The sequence below is a fragment of the Aquarana catesbeiana genome, linkage group LG01 (assembly GCF_042186555.1).
Source record: "Aquarana catesbeiana isolate 2022-GZ linkage group LG01, ASM4218655v1, whole genome shotgun sequence".
NCBI lineage: Eukaryota > Metazoa > Chordata > Amphibia > Anura > Ranidae > Aquarana > Aquarana catesbeiana.
In genome coordinates this window covers 637,612,493-637,630,306 of record NC_133324.1, presented here as the reverse complement: position 1 = coordinate 637,630,306, position 17,814 = coordinate 637,612,493, and positions in this window count along the sequence as shown.

Below are 17,814 nucleotides of genomic sequence, written 5' to 3'. Positions count from 1 at the left end.
TAAATCAATGCAGACGGGGAAAACACCGGGACCCGATGGTATCCCTGTAGAATTTTACAAACAATACACGGCAGAACTAGTAGACAAACTTCAGGGCCTCTTCTCTGCGTCGACGCGCCTCGAGAAACTCCCGGATACAATGAGTGAAGCGATCATAGTGGTGATCCCCAAGCCAGGGAAGGACCCTACTTTATGCTCCTCGTATCGCCCCATATCCCTCCTGAATGTGGATGCAAAAGTACTGGCAAAAGTATTGGCCAATAGGCTTAACCTAGTCATCACTGCCCTGATCCACAGGGATCAAACAGGCTTCATGCCCGGGAGAGGTACTGACATTAATATTAGACGCCTTTATACTCATATAGACAGGGCAGATGAGACGTCCCGGGGAATGGTGGCCTCACTCGACGCGGAGAAGGCTTTTGATTCCGTCGAGTGGGGCTACTTATGGGAGGTGCTCTCGTGATTTGGGTTTGGCCCGGGTTTCACGAAATGGCACCGCATGCTATACCATAGCCCTTCAACCAGAATACACACCAACGGTTGCCTAAGTTTAAATTATTTCGGGGTACGAGACAGGGGTGTCCCCTTTCTCCAGGCTTATTTGCTCTGGCGATGGAGCCCCTGGCTATACTGCTGAGGGCTGACCCCGAGGTGAGGGGGCTTCAGGTGGGCCCAAATTTTGCTATATGCAGACGATGCTCTGCTCTATTTAGCGGATGCGTCGTCCTCCTTATAGACTGCATTGGGTCTGATCAACCGATTTGGCGGGCATTCGGGGATCCGTATTAATTGGGATAAGTCGATACTGTTCCCGCTCCACCCGTCGACCCCTAGAGTTTCACACGCGCAGCTTAAATGGGTAGAGGACTTCAAGTACCTAGGGATTAAAATTAGTGGTAAAGTCCAGGATTATATGGACAACAATCTGTGACCACTTATGACACAGCTAATGGCTAGGTGCGCTGCTTGGCGTTCCCTTCCACTGACCCCGGTCGGCAGAGTAAACCTGCTAAAAATGATTTACCTTCCCAAATATTTATATTTTTTCTGCAACACACCCACACACATTCCTAGGGCCTTTTTCTGAAGGTTGGAGAGTCTGTTGATACACTTTGTGTGGGCTGGGAGGCCACCTAGGGTGGCCAAGCAGATCCTATATCTCCCGCTATCGGGGGGGGGACTGGCACTACTGAACTTTCAAAATTTATTACTGGGCAGCTGTTCTTGTTACGATTTGGTGGTGGTTCTCCCAGCCCACACAGAATCCTGCGGTCACTCTCGAAGCAGCCATTTTGGGTTCCTTTGCAGCCCTGAGCAACCTTCCGTTTCGTGGACTTAGGGCTAGCCCGTCCATGACAACTTCGATGCGAACCACCGTGAGGGTCTGGCAGGAGGCTAGGAAGATATATGGGAAACCTAATCATATCTCACCTCACATGCCCCTATGGGGTAACCCCATGCTCCCTCACCTTCACAGTATACCAGACCCCTCTATCTGGGCAAAAAAGGGTATTCTTACACTAAAACATATTGTTCAGGACGGTAGGCTTATGACTTTCCAGGCCCTGAGGCAATCATTTGCTATCCCATCCTCCTTCCAATTTAGATACTGGCAGCTAAAGCACGCTTTTGAAGCTCAGTTCCCTGCCCCCCTTATTTTGGAACCAGACTCCATTGAACAGCTCTTGATTTCTAGTGTGATGGGCAAGCCACTTTCAACTCTATATCTATATCTCACAGTAGAATATGACACCAAACTAACTAAGACATGGGAAAAGTGGAGGGTTGATATTCCTTCCCTGGACGAAGAGGAATGGAAGGAGTGTTTAATCTCCTACATTCCTTCCATGAGCTAGGCGAAAGATAGGTTCATACAATTTAAGTTCCTACACAGAGCGTACTTCACCCCCCAGAGATTGGCGCGCATTTACAATCAAAGGGACCCCAATTGTAAGAGATGCAGACAGGAGGTGGGCACCTTTTGGCACATGGTCTGGTCCTGTCCCAAACTTAGACCCTTTTGGTCAGCAGTAGCCTCCACACTGAGCAATGTTACAGGTTTAAATGTACTGGTCGATCCTCAGATACTATTGCTTAACCATTTGGAGGATCTTGAGGGAGACAGATATAGTAAATTGTGTCTTACCTTTGCATTATATTATGCTAGGCGTGAAATCTTACTGGTATGGAAACTAGCAGAGCCTCCTACTTTGGCATCATGGAGAAGGTCGGTGAACATGGTACTTCCCCTGTATAGATTGACATATGAAAGTAGGCAATGCCCAGGGAAGTTCAATAACATCTGGTCCTCTTGGGTAGACGCCTCTGGGGTACCTGAACCCCCTACTCCATAATTATTATGCTGTGAAACTCATTGGAGGACATCCTATATCTCATCCCCTACTCTTCTTGCTCATTCCCTCTTGCTCCCCCCTTCCCTTTCCTTCACTCCCCTCCCTCCCCTCCCCCCTCCTCTCCCCCCTCCCCCTTTCCCCCTCCCCCTCCTTATCAGGCCGGATTGAAATTGGTTACTTACATAATTTTATCTACGATGGTATAATACTATGTTGCAATAAGGTGTACTGTTAAGTGATATTTCTGATATCTGCACAACTGGAATATCTGATAAACAGAGACTACAGGTTGAAGGTAGATTTTACTGTCATTATCCTCTCTACTTTAAATGTACTAAATTATCTTGTAATGTAATGCTGATTTGTTTAATAAAAATTTTCTGTTAAAAAAAAAAAACTTGCAGTAATGCACTGAAATATACTGCGTTAAACGTGCACTAATGCACAGAAATATACTGCATGTAACGCACTGAAATATACAGCGTTAAACTTGCAGGAACGCACTGAAATATACTGTGTTAAACGGTCACTACACTCACACTGACTGAACTATCACTAGATTCACACTAAAGTGACACTAAAGTAAAAAATATACTGCGTTAAATATGCACTAATGCACAGAAATATACTGCAGCACGTAACGCACTGAAATATACAGCGTTAAACTTGCAGGAACGCACTGAAATATACTGTGTTAAACAGTCACTACACTCACACTGACTGAACTATCACTAGATTCACACTAAAGTGACACTAAAGTAAAAATGTATGGTCTCTCACTACACTCACACTGACTGAACTATCACTAGATTCACACTAATGTAAACATGAATGGTGGTCACTACACTCACACTGGCTAAACTATCACTAGATTCACACTAAACTGATAGTCTACACTGACAATAGAAACAGAATAGCACATTATAGCAAACTATCTGTCTAGTAGCACTAAACAGAGCCCTGCTCTATCTCTATTCATGCTGATATCACACTAAATATGGCTGCTCTTGAAAGAATACTTTTATAGTGTGGGGCAGGACTAAGAGCAATGAGCCATGATGGATTGAGTCATTATGACAGCGTCCAATCATGGCTCTGACAGTGCTCTGTGGTCAGATTGGTTGGAACAATGAAAGATTTACCCAATCAGAGATTCCAATGTACTGTGGGGCGGCGCAGTGCATTGTGGTCATTCGGTGGGCCGAACAAACGGTTGAACGCCCCGATAATTCGGATGTTCGGCTTGAACTCATGCTCAGGCCGAACCGTTCACTCATCACTAATAAGAACAAAAATGCTGGGGCCATTATTCATGATTGACTGTAAACTAATAACCTGAAAAGGCTTTGAAAGCATCATTATTGAACAATTTTTGGTACTATAGTTTGTCACCACTTTACAGACATGCACAATTTTTAATCTGACATGCTTGCTATCTATTTACTTGATGTAACATTATTGTTTATCTTTTACCAAAAAGTTGGTATTACATAATCACACACATAGGTTGGACTTGATGGACTTGTGTCTTTTTTTCAACCTCACCTACTATGTAACTATGTAACTATATTGTGTTTGTGTGCACTAAAATTCATTTAAGTGTATTTTTTTCTGAAAATTTGTGATTGATAAACGGCTGTGCAAATGTCTTGCATCATAAAAAATAGCAAAAGTAACCATTTTATTTTCAAGCAGCCACTGCTTTCATAAAATATATAATGTTTGGGGGTTCTAAGTAATTTTTCAGCAGATTTTTACATGTATGTGAAAAATGTCAAACAACAAACGTATTTTTGCTGATGACAACATCATGCAGTTCAAAGAAAAACCTTTTCTAAAAAGAGCACACTTTGAGGAACAGAACTACAGAGAAAAAAGTTTTTTTTTTTTTTTCGGATGATTTCAAAATGAACAAACAGAATGTCCATGCAGTGTCGAAAGCTAATAGAATTCTGGGGCACATTACTAGACAGGTCACCAGCAGAAGGAAGGATGTCCTGATTCCCCTAAATAAATATTTAGTTAGACTTTAGTTAGACTTCATTTAGATTACTGTGTCTAGTTCTGGGGATCTCATTTACAAAAAGATGAATCCAAATACAGGCAAAAAATGTTGAAAGGGATAAATATATCAGAACAGACTGCAGGAACTTAAATCGGTTGTTACCCCAACACTTCATATTCCTGATACATTATGTGTCTGCTGTACCATTTTACTTGTATAAGAAAGTATCCTGTTCTCTTTGCATCGCTTCCTTTATGTGAACTCCCTGGTGTCCCTGCCAGTGCCTCTGCTTTCCTATTAAAAACTGACCAACCTAATGCCCTGTACACACAATAGGATTTTCCGATGGAAAATGTGTGATAGGACCTTGTTGTCGGAAATTCCGACCGTGTGTAGGCAACATCACACATTTTCCATAGGAATTTCCGACACACAAAGTTTGAGAGCTTGCTATAAAATTTTCCGTCAACAAAATCCGTTGTCGAAAATTCCGATCGTGTGTACACAAATCCGACACACAAAGTGCCATGCATGCTCAGAATAAATTAAGAAACGAAAGCTATTGGCTACTGCCCCGTTTATAGTCCCGACGTACGTGTTTTACGTCACCGCATTCAGAACGATCTGATTTTCTGACAACTTTGTGTAACAGTGTGTATGCAAGACAAGTTTGAGACAACATCCATCGGAAAAAATCCATGGATTTTGTTGTCCGATCAATGTCCGATTGTGTGTACATGGCATAAGGCTTTATGCATACATAGCCTACTTTGGCTGCCAACCATGGGAAAACGCAAAATGCGTCAAAATCGTCCGGTGGTCAAAATGTTCCTATTCTTCCACGTTAAGGAGAGGAAGGTTGAGGGAGGTTGAGCCTCCCCTAACTGCAGCAGTTCCTAAATGCTGCTAAAGGCCTATGTGTACATTGACACATAGGCTTTTATAGAGTTGAGTTTAGGAGCTTTGGCAAAAAAATTGCTAAAGCTACTAAACTCTTGGGTCTTTTTCCATGCAGTTGAATATGTCAGTGTCACTGTCTATATTTACACTGGGAGAGCACTGCATAGCTTGCTCTCAGCATGGAGACTGAGCTGTCACAAACAGCTCCAGATCTTGTACTAACAATCAGGGGCAGGGAGGACTATCTCTCAATCACATGATACTGTGATCACCTCTGATTGGCTATCACACTGCTCACATGCATATTTGGTAAACCTGCGTTTATACCTCCATATACCTTAAACTGAATATTGACTGACTGCTCACATGCATATTTGGTAAATCTGTTTGTCACCACTGTTTCAACTCCATCAGTAGCCATGCTCACATTATTTCAATGTTTATTTAGCTATTAAGTCTTACCTAAATTATGGGTTGCCTTATCTTTACAATTTTGGTCTTTTAGTCCCCTTGCAGTTTGATTGTAGTGTGAAAGTTTTGCTTTGCTAGCTGTGTTCCTAATATCCCCTCCTGATTGATTAATTGCCAGATTCTATCCACACCCAACCCAATATAAATACAAGGCCTTCTTTACGGGGGAACACATACAGGGGACTGCACATACAGGGGGTTCTTCCAAAGAAGTGTGGTTCTTTAAATAAGTGGAAGTTCTGCTCTTGCACTTCAGCGATTTGCACAAAGCAAACCACAACAGACTGCAGATGACCTCAATTCCAAATTATCTCACCTTCCTCTCTGAAACATGCACTCTTTACCTCTCCTCCTCTTCACACTTGCAGCCTCTCTCCTCAATAGGGATGAGCCGAACACCCCCCTGTTCGGTTCGCACCAGAACATGCGAACAGGAAAAAAGTTCGTTCGAACATGCGAACACCGTTAAAGTCTATGGGACACGAACATGAATAATCAAAAGTGCTAATTTTAAAGGCTTATATGAAAGTTATTGTCATAAAAAGTGTTTGGGGACCTGGGTCCTGCCCCAGGGGACATGGATCAATGCAAAAAAAAGTTTTAAAAACGGCCGCTTTTTCAGGAGCAGTGATTTTAATAATGCTTAAAGTCAAACAATAAAAGTGTAATATCCCTTTAAATTTCGTACCTGGGGGGTGTCTATAGTATGCCTGTAAAGGGGCGCATGTTTCCTGTGTTTAGAACAGTCTGACAGCAAAATGACATTTTGAAGGAAAAAACTCATTTAAAACTACTCGCGGCTATTGCATTGCCGACAATAAACATAGAAGTTCATTGATAAAAACGGCATGGGAATTCCCCAAAGGGGAACCCCGAACCAAAATAAAAAAAAAAAAATGACGTGGGAGTCCTCCTAAATTCCATACCAGGCCCTTCAGGTCTGGTATGGATATTAAGGGGAACCCCGGCCAAAATGTAAAAAAAAAAATGACGTGGGGTTCCCCCTAAATTCCATACCAGACCCTTCAGGTCTGGTATGGATTTTAAGGGGAACCCCGCGCCAAAAAAAAAAAAAAAAACGGCGTGGGGTCCCCCCAAAAATCCATACCAGACCCTTATCCGAGCACGCAACCTGGCAGGCCGCAGGAAAAGAGGGGGGGACGAGAGTGCGGCCCCCCCTCCCTCCTGAACCGTACCAGGCCACATGCCCTCAACATTGGGAGGGTGCTTTGGGGTAGCCCCCCAAAACACCTTGTCCCCATGTTGATGAGGACAAGGGCCTCATCCCCACAACCCTGGCCGGTGGTTGTGGGGGTCTGCGGGCGGGGGGCTTATCGGAATCTGGAAGCCCCCTTTAACAAGGTGACCCCCAGATCCCGCCCCCCCCTGTGTGAAATGGTAAGGGGGTACATAAGTACCCCTACCATTTCACGAAGAAAGTGTCAAAAATGTTAAAAATGACAAGAGACAGTTTTTGACAATTCCTTTATTTAAATGCTTCTTCTTTCTTCTATCTTCCTTCATCTTCTGGTTCTTCTGGTTCTTCTGGCTCTTCTGGTTCTTCCTCTGGCGTTCTCGTCCAGCATCTCCTCCGCGGCGTCTTCTGTCTTCTTCTCCTCGGGCCGCTCCGCACCCATGGCATGGGGGGAGGCTCCCGCTCTTCTCTTCTTCTTTTCTTCTCTTCTTCTCTTCTTCATTTTCTTCTCCGGGCCGCTCCGCAATCCATGCTGGCATGGAGGGAGGCTCCCGCTGTGTGACGGCGCTCCTCGTCTGACAGTTCTTAAATAACGGGGGGGGGGGGCCACCCAGTGACCCCGCCCCCCTCTGACGCACGGTGACTTGACGGGACTTCCCTGTGGCATTCCCCGTGACGTCACAGGGAAGTCCCGTCAAGTCACCGTGCGTCAGAGGGGGGCGGGGTCACCGGGTGGCCCCGCCCCCCCGTTATTTAAGAACTGTCAGACGAGGAGCGCCGTCACACAGCGGGAGCCTCCCTCCATGCCAGCATGGATTGCGGAGCGGCCCGGAGAAGAAAAGAAGAAAAGAAGAAGAGAAGAAGAGAAGAAAAGAAGAAGAGAAGAGCGGGAGCCTCCCCCCATGCCATGGGTGCGGAGCGGCCCGAGGAGAAGAAGATAGAAGACGCCTCGGAGGAGATGCTGGACGAGAACGCCGGAGGAAGAACCAGAAGAGCCAGAAGAACCAGAAGAACCAGAAGATGAAGGAAGATAGAAGAAAGAAGAAGCATTTAAATAAAGGAATTGTCAAAAACTGTCTCTTGTCATTTTTAACATTTTTGACACTTTTTTCGTGAAATGGTAGGGGTACTTATGTACCCCCTTACCATTTCACACAGGGGGGGGCCGGGATCTGGGGGTCACCTTGTTAAAGGGGGCTTCCAGATTCCGATAAGCCCTCCGCCCGCAGACCCCCACAACCACCGGCCAGGGTTGTGGGGATGAGGCCCTTGTCCTCATCAACATGGGGACAAGGTGTTTTGGGGGGCTACCCCAAAGCACCCTCCCAATGTTGAGGGCATGTGGCCTGGTACGGTTCAGGAGGGAGGGGGGCCGCACTCTCGTCCCCCCCTCTTTTCCTGTGGCCTGCCAGGTTGCGTGCTCGGATAAGGGTCTGGTATGGATTTTTGGGGGGACCCCACGCCGTTTTTTTTTTTTTTTTTGGCGCGGGGTTCCCCACATCATTTTTTTTTTAAATTTTGGCCGGGGTTCCCCTTAATATCCATACCAGACCTGAAGGGCCTGGTATGGAATTTAGGGGGACTCCCACGTCATTTTTTTTTTTTATTTTGGTTCGGGGTTCCCCTTTGGGGAATTCCCATGCCGTTTTTATCAATGAACTTCTATGTGTATTGTCGGCAATGCAATAGCCGCGGGTAGTTTTAAATGGGTTTTTTCCTTCGAAATGTCATTTTGCTGTCAGACTGTTCTAAACACGGGAAACATGCGCCCCTTTACAGGCACACTATAGACACCCCCCAGGTACGAAATTTAAAGGGATATTACACTTTTATTGATTGACTTTAAGCATTATTAAAATCACTGCTCCTGAAAAAACGGCCGTTTTTAAAACTTTTTTTTGCATTGATCCATGTCCCCTGAGGCAGGACCCAGGTCCCCAAACACTTTTTATGATAATAACTTGCATATTAGCCTTTAAAATTAGCACTTTTGATTTCTCCCATAGACTTTTAAAGGGTGTTCCGCATTCGAACACCCCAAATTGTTCGCTGTTCGGTGAACTTGCGAACAGCCAATGTTCGAGTCGAACATGAGTTCGACTCGAACTCGAAGCTCATCCCTACTCCTCAAACTGTCTTTTCTTCACACCTCTGCTCCACCCCACAATCTGTACATATCACCCTCACTTCTCCCCTCCCCTTATTACTGCACACATCACCTCTTTCTAACTCTAAGCCCACTTGCTAACAAACCCCCCCAGGATACTGAAGCATGTCCCCTCATACAAATTATATTCTCATATTACCTCCCTTACTCTTCTGCTTCTCCTAACCGCTGGAGATATTTCCCCAAACCCTGGGCCTCCCTTATTTAACTGTGCCCAACACACCCATCACCATCACCCTACACCCTCTGGCAATAGTCGCAATCTACGCAATTTAGTCTCCATTCCTCTTCTTCCCAATGCCAGCCTCCCTCTCTCCTGCGCCCTCTGGAACACCTGCTCTGTCTGCAACAAACTCACTGATGTTCCTGGCCTCTTTGTCACTAATTCCTTTAATCTACTTGCTCTCACTGAAACCTGGCTCCATGAATATGACACCCCTTCTCCTGCTTCCCTATCCCATGGTGGCCTTCACTGGACTCACTTCCCTAGGCCTAATGGACGCAAGGGAGGTGGAGTGGGATTCCTCCTATCCCCCCAGAGCACCTTCCAGGTTATTCACTCTCCTCCCTCTTTTTCCCTCTCATCATTCAAAGCCCACTGTATACGTCTATTCTCTGCTACTTCCCTAAGAATTGCTGTGATCTACCGGCCCCCTGGACCATTATCGACTTTCCTTGATGAGTTTTCTGCCTGGCTTCCCTACTTTCTCTCTTCGGAAATTCCCACAATCCTTCTCGGTGAATAGTGAGTATAGCCTCAATTAAATCAATAGTACAAATCAAACATCAGTGCCATCATCCCAGTTAGATAGACTTGAGGGGATATAGGGGTGGAGGCGCGAAGGCAGTTGCTGCCACTTGCCTATCCGCGCATGCACACCTAAGGGTTGGAAGTTGGGACTATCTCAGCACTTGTTAGTAACTCGCAATTGAGAGAAAATATATAAAAAGTATAAATTTTAATAATTACAAAATACATTAACAGAGTAATATATACATACAATGCTAAAACAAATTGTATACACCGCACTGAACACAATAACTGACGGGTGAACCCGTAGAGTTTCTTGTAGAGGGGGGGTATATATGATTTTTTCCTCAACCGGTTTCACGGTTAAAACCGCTTCTTCAGGAGGGATAGGTCTATCCCTGGTGTTCTCATGTCCCTCTTAGTTTTACAGGGATGTCTCTCCCCTATTCCTGACTATTTTCCTTCTATGTGCATTCTCTTGCCTTCTCCTCTATCCACTCCTCCTGGCTGCTGACCTCCAGAAGCTTGATCTCATTTATATTTTTTCATATTACAGGTTAGGTTATTACTTGGGGGCCCTACTTATCGTACCTGGTCCAGCTTCGCTGCAATCCCAAACCTGATTTTTCATCTTTTCCTTTTGGGACCATCCTTGAATCTTCTACTAATGTGACATATGATACTATGATACCTTGACACAGGCAGCCCATGCACTTTTATTGATTAGCGAATTACCTGGTGAGTGTTCACTTCTCTGTTATCTGATCTTAGGTTGCATGCTTTACACTACTGGATGTCTTGGGGGATTCTGCGGCACCCCTTCTTTTCTTTCTTTCCCTTCCTTTTTCCCCTTCTCCCCCTTTCCCCCCCTTTCCCCCCCTTTCCCCCCTTCTTCTCTTCCCTTCCCCCCTTCCTTCCCATCCTTCCTTCCCCTCCCTTCCCAGCCTTTTCCCCTTCTATCCTTCCCTTTTTCCCTCCCCTTCTTTCCTTTCTTCCCTCCTTCCCCTCCTGCGACCCCCCCCCGTCACCCCCTCTTTTTCTCCCCCCTTCTTCCCCCCCTTCCCTTTCCCTCTCTTTCCCCCAGCCTCTTTCTCTCCCCCTCCTATCACTTTACTTTCCCCGTCCAGACTTCCATTTCATCTCACCTGGTGTGCACCCCTTTAATATTCTAGCTTCCACATGTTTATAGTTTATTATTTATCTAACCAGAATTTGTCCACAATCCCCCCGTGTCCGCCGTGGGGGGATTTGTGTGGGGTTCCGCTATCCCACTGAATCCGTCTGAGTGGGTGAGCCAGTCTTCTATTTTGTTACTATTTTTGCATTATGCTGATTATTTCATTTTGCTGTATTTTCTCTATTTTTGTTCAAAGTTAAAGTTTATTAATTGTCTTATAGACCTATCCCTCCTGAAGAAGTGGTTTTAACCACAAAACCGGTTGAGGAAAAAATTCTATATACTTCCCTCTACAAGAAACTCTACGGGTTCACCCGTCAGTTATTGTGTTCAGTGCAGTGTATACAATTTGTTTTAGCATTGCATGTATATATTACTCTGTTAATGTGTTTTGTAATTATTAAAATTTATACTTTTTATATATTTTCTCTCAATTGCGAATTACTAACAAGTGCCGAGATAGTCCCAACTTCCAACCCTTAGGTGTGCATGCGCGGATAGGCAAGTGGCAGCAACTGCCTTCGCGCCTCCACCCCTATATCCCCTCAAATCTTTCTCGGTGATTTCAACATCCCTGCTAATACAAACACTCCTGCTACTTCTAAACTTCTTAGTCTAACCTCTTCATTTGACCTGAAGCAATGCGTACAGGCTTCTACTCACTCTGATGGCAACACCCTTGACCTTGTATTCTCCTACCTATGCACTCCATGCAACTTCTCAAACAATCCTTTTCCTCTCTCCGACCATCACCTTATTCGTTTCTCTCTTCCCCTGTCTTCCACCACCTTTCCCTACAATCGCCTAAATTTTCGCAACTTCAACTCCTCTCTCCTCTATTCCTCTACTGACCACCTCTATGACAAAATCTCTTCCCTGTCCTGCCCCAACCAAGCCACGTCCATTTACAATAAATCCCTGTCCTCCACCCTGGACAAGCTCGCTCCCCTCACTACACTCAGAATCAGGCCTCGACCCCTACAACCCCGGCAAACAGATGACACTAAAATTCTCAAAAAACGTAGTCGCGCTCTTGAGCATCTGTGGCACAAGACTAAGGCTGTCAAAGACTTCAACCAATACAAATCTGCCCTCCAAAAATACTATTCTTTCCTCCACACTGCCAAGCAAACCTATTTTACAGCTCTTATTAACACCTTCTCATCCAGTCCCCGTAAACTCTTCTCTACCTTCAACTCTCTACTTCGTTCTCCACCGCCTCCACCCACTGACTCACTCATTACCCAGGAGATTGCTAATCACTTCAAAAACAAGATTGATACAATCCGTGATGAAATCTCCACTCTACAGGTATCCCCCCCAGCTAAGACCCCATGTCAACAGGTACAACTGACACTCCCCCTATTCAAATCTGCTGCTACAGACAAAGTTGCTAAACTCCTTTCTATCGCCCACCTAACCACCAGTCCCCTGGACCCTATTCCCTCTCATATGCTAAGGTCACCCTCTGACTCCATCCTACACTCTCTAACCCACATCTTCAATCTCTCCCTCACCTCTGGCATCTTCCCCAATGCTCTAAAACATGCACTGGTCACCCCCATACTTAAAAAGCCATCCTTGGACCCTACCAATCTTAAAAACCTACGCCCTATCTCCTTGCTCCCCTTTTCCTCTAAACTTCTTGAACACTTGGTTTACAACCAACTGAGTGACCACCTCATTAAAAACAACCTTCTTGATCCCCTTCAGTCTGGATTTTGCCCTCAACACTCCACAGAAACTGCTCTTTTAAAACTCACAAATGACTTAATAACTGCAAAAACCAACGGACACTATTCTGTACTCCTACTTCTGGATCTTTCAGCTGCCTTTGACACGGCTGACCACCCCCTCCTCAAAAAAAAACTTTACTTCCTTGGTCTCCATGACTGTGCTATTCAGTGGCTCTCATCCTACCTATCCCAACGCACCTTCAGTGTCACTTACAATTCTACTTCCTCCACTCCTCTTCCCTTCTCTGTTGGGGTCCCCCAAGGTTCTGTTCTTGGACCTCTTTTATTTTCAATCTACACCTCTTCCCTGGGTCAGATGATAGCCTCTCACGGCTTTCAATATCATTTATACGCTAATGACACACAAATCTATCTCTCCACCCCTCTCCTCACGCATCACTAACTTACTAACTGACATATCTGTATGGATGTCACACCACTTTTCTCAAACTCAACTTGTCCAAAACCGAGCTTATAATATTTCCTCCCCCACGTGCCTCTTCCCCTGACTTCTCTGTCAAGAGCAATGGCACAACCATCCACCCGTCCCCACATGTCAGGGTGCTAGGTGTTATCCTGGATTCTGAACTCTCCTTTCAGCCCCACATCCAATCACTTTCCAAAGCTTGCCGCCTCAACCTCCGCAACATCTCTAAACTACGTCCCTTTCTAACCAATGAAACCACAAAGCTCCTGATTCACTCCCTGGTTATCTCTCGCCTCGACTACTGCAACTCTCTCCTCATTGGCTTACCTTTAAATAGACTATCCCCCCTTCAGTCCATCATGAATGCTGCTGCCAGACTCATCCACCTTACAAACCGCTCAGTGTCTGCTACCCCTCTCTGCTAATCCCACCATTGGCTGCCACTCGCCCAACTAATTAAATTCAAAATACTAACAATAAGTTACAAAGCCATCCACAACTCTGCCCCCAGCTACATCACTAGCCTAGTCTCAAAATACAAACCTAATCGCCCTCTCCGTTCCTCCCAAGACCTCTTGCTCTCTAGCTCCCTCATCACCTCCTCCTATATCCGCCTCCAGGACTTCTCCCGAGCCTCGCCCATCCTCTGGAATTCCCTACCCCAATCTGTCAGACTGTCTCCAAATTTATACACTTTTAGGCGTTCCCTGAAAACTTTCCTCTTCAAAGCCTATCCTGCCTTCATCTAACAACTGCACTACTTTCTCCATTAGCTCATCCCCCACAGCTATTACCCTTTTGTATAACTTGACCCTCCCTCCTAGATTGTAAGCTCTAACGAGCAGGGCCCTCTGATTCCTCCTGTATTGAATTGTATTGTACTTGTACTGTCTGCCCTAATGTTGTAAAGCGCTGCGTAAACTGTTGGCGCTATATAAATCCTGTATAATAATAATAATAATAATAATAATAATAAATAATCATCAACTGTACAGCCCAACCCTGTACTCTTTCTCCTCTTGAATTGAGAATTTTTTTTTTTTTTATTCTCCTCCTTTCTAGACTAGGAAATTGAAAAAATAAATAAATAAATAAATAAAAGATTAAATAGCTAGATCAAAGGTTGGTCAAGGTCAGTGTCTGTGTCAATATGAGTGTTTAGGTCAAGGTCAGGGTCCAAGGTCATGGCAAAATGTCAGGATAAAAGGTCAGGGTCAGTGTGTTTTAGGAATAATAAAAAACAAAAGCACCTGATTGTTTCTAGCCCTGCCTATAGGTACAAACAACAAATATTATTCACATGTGGTATTGCTGTAATTGTCAGGAGTAGGAGAATTTGGTTTGAGCCATTCTTTGGTAGTGGGTTATGGTTAATGGCAAGAAATATACAGTCAGATTTCAAAAAATTATTTTTATGCTATTTTTTTTTTTGGTTCAGTTTTTCATTATAATAGATAATAGAAAAAAATAAAAATCAGAAGCTATCCATTACCATTTACCATCAAATGATATCCCAATTTGTCCTGAAAAAAACAAGGTATGATTTACCTGCATACACACTGCCAATTGAAGTGATATATACAGGTTTACTAACACATGCCAAAGTTTCAGAACTGATTTTAGGGCACTAACGTGATTGTAAAGGCTCATTTTTTTAATTTTATTTTTTAAATAACAAACATGTTAAACTTACCTACTCTGTGCAATTGGTTTTGCACAGAGCAGTCTGGATCCTCCTCTTCTTGGGTCCCTCTTCGCTGCTCCTAGCCCCCCCTCCTTTGAGTGCCCCTCAGCCAGTAACTTACTACAGGGGGCACCAAGCCGAGTCAGAGCTCTGTGTATTCATTCAGACAGGGAGCCCGACCTGGCCCCACCCCCTCTCTCCCTTAAATGGCTGACTGACTTTAATTGACAGCCACGGGAGCCAATGGTGCCACTGCTTTGTTTCAGCTGATCAGGAGGCGTGTCCTGGATGGCTGAGGGGGTTGTGGACATCGCTGGAGAGAGAAGGGGCTCAGGTAGGTAATTAGGGAGGTGCTGGGGGAGCTGCTAAACACAGAACGTTTTTTTTAGTTTTAATGCATTGAATGCATTAAAATAAAAAAACCTTCTGCCTTTACAACTCCTTTAACATTTGTTTAGACCTTCATCCTCAAGGGGCTAAAATGTACAGTCTAATGCCCCGTACACACGGTCGGACTTTGTTCGGACATTCCGACAACAAAATCCTAGGATTTTTTCCGACGGATGTTGGCTCAAACTTGTCTTGCATACACACGGTCACACAAAGTTGTCGGAAAATCCGATCGTTCTGAACGCGGTGACGTAAAACACGTACGTCGGGACTATAAACGGGGCAGTGGCCAATAGCTTTCATCTCTTTATTTATTCTGAGCATGCCTGGCACTTTGTCCGTCGGATTTGTGTACACACGATCGGAATTTCCGACAACGGATTTTGTTGTCAGAAAATTTTATCTCCTGCTCTCCAACTTTGTGTGTCGGAAAATCCGATGCAAAATGTCCGATGGAACCCACACACGGTCGGAATTTCCGACAACACGCTCCGATCGGACATTTTCCATCGGAAAATCCGACCGTGTGTACGGAGCATTAAACTGGCCTTACACATATATACAGTATCCTTTCCGTTCAGCCTGCAGGCTAGAATAGATAATAGATTCCACCATTCACACCACATAGTGTGGATGCTGTGGCTTTTGTATTTTGAAAGCTGTCCCAGCAGCTTTCAAAATGCCTGAACAGGGCATGCATGATTAACCACTAGCTGACCAGCTCACGCAGATATACTGCAGCAGGTCGGCTGTCCTGCGCGAATCGCTGTATCTGTATGCCGGTCTTTGCAGGGTAGATAGTGAGCTGCCGCGTGCTGCAGGAGCATGCCCGCGGGTCCTGCGGACTCGATGTCCACTGGCAACCAGCGATCATGGTGAGGAGAGGCAGAACGGGGAACTACCTATGTAAACAAGGCGATTCCCCATTCTGCCAGATAACATGACAGAGATCTACTGTTCCCAGTGATCGGGAACAGTGATCTCTGTCATGTTCCAGTAAGCCCACCCCCCCTACAGTTAGAACACACCTAGGGAACACACTTAACCCCTTGATCACCCTTTAGTGTTAGTGCTCCTCTGATACAAGCAGCTTTTGATCGACCCAAGCAGCAGGGTTTGCCCATAGTCGTAGGATCTCTTCGGCTGGCTTCCGCTAGGCTGTGATGTCACTTCCGGGCATCGGACGCATCTGAACGGCCGTTCGTCAACCAACAATGTTGCAGAATTGGAGGAGATAACGTGTCATTTATTATTGGCCTTGGAGTTATTGCTTTGACATTATTTTTTTGGTTAAATAATGATTTGATTGCACTTTTTGGTTAAGTTTTATTGGCAGATAATGTCTATTTTTTTTTATGCACAATAAAAAAAATTGTGGAGACGAATACTTGGCTATGTGTTTTACTTCAAATGACAGTTTGGGAGTAGGCAGTTACTGTACATTTTAAAAAATACAATTTTACATGTAAAATTGACAAGGGACACCAACACAGTTGTATCTTTGTTCTTAAAAACCACGGGATAATGGTGTTGTGGTAACTTAACTTAATATCACTAGAAAAAAAAGCCTTTGAAAATTTGTTTGCAATAACTCAATCAATATCACCAGCAATGCAGCTTCATTATTATCCCATTAAAGAAGAAGAGAATTGTGTGCTGCATTTGGAGATTTCATAATTTGCCACATCACAAATGTTAATTCTCCATTACAAATGCTAGTTTACAAGACCGACCGCTTTTGCTTCCGAGCATGCATGTTTGTACTTTGGACTTTTGTCCGACAGACTTGTGTACACACGATCAGAAAATCCGACAACACACATTTGTTGGCGGTAAATTTGAAGACATGCTAGCCAACATTTGTTGGCGGAAAGTCCGAGAACAATTGTCCGATGGAGCATACACACGGCCGGATTTTCCGCCAACAGTCTGACATCCAACATTTACCGTTGGAAAAACTGATCGTGTGTATGGGGCTTTAGTGTGGGGTAAAACAGCAGATATAACTGAGCTTCAACAGCAAGGTTAGGGCCTAAGTTGCTGAGAGTGGTCTTGAATTCAATTTTCAGGTGATCATGTCATCATTTGGAGCGTTACCCTCCCAGTTGTTGTCCGCAAGTTGGCAGCGTTGTGTGTATTGTGGCTGAGGTTGTTGAGGGTCCAGAATTTTCCATTGTCGCAGTAGGTTTATGCCACCCTCTAATGAAAGGATGCTGTAGGATCTTTCATGCTTAGTGACCACCAGTTTTACGGATGACCTCACTTGTATGGTTTCTGGTAGTTGCGCAATGGTTTGGTGATTGTGGCGAGGTTTTTTCATTTCAACATTGTGCATTGGGATAGGTCAGCATAAAAAGCCAGATTTGCATAGGGTCGGGGATACTTTGAGGTATCCTTAGTTGCCCTCATGAACATCTCTTTGGTGTGGAAGAAGTGAATACAGACAATCGTATCTCTTGGGGTATCTCTTGGTAGGTGGTGTTGTTTGGGGAGACGGTGGATCTGATCGATTATTAAATTGGTTGGTGGAGCGTCTAGCAAGAAAGCAGCTTGT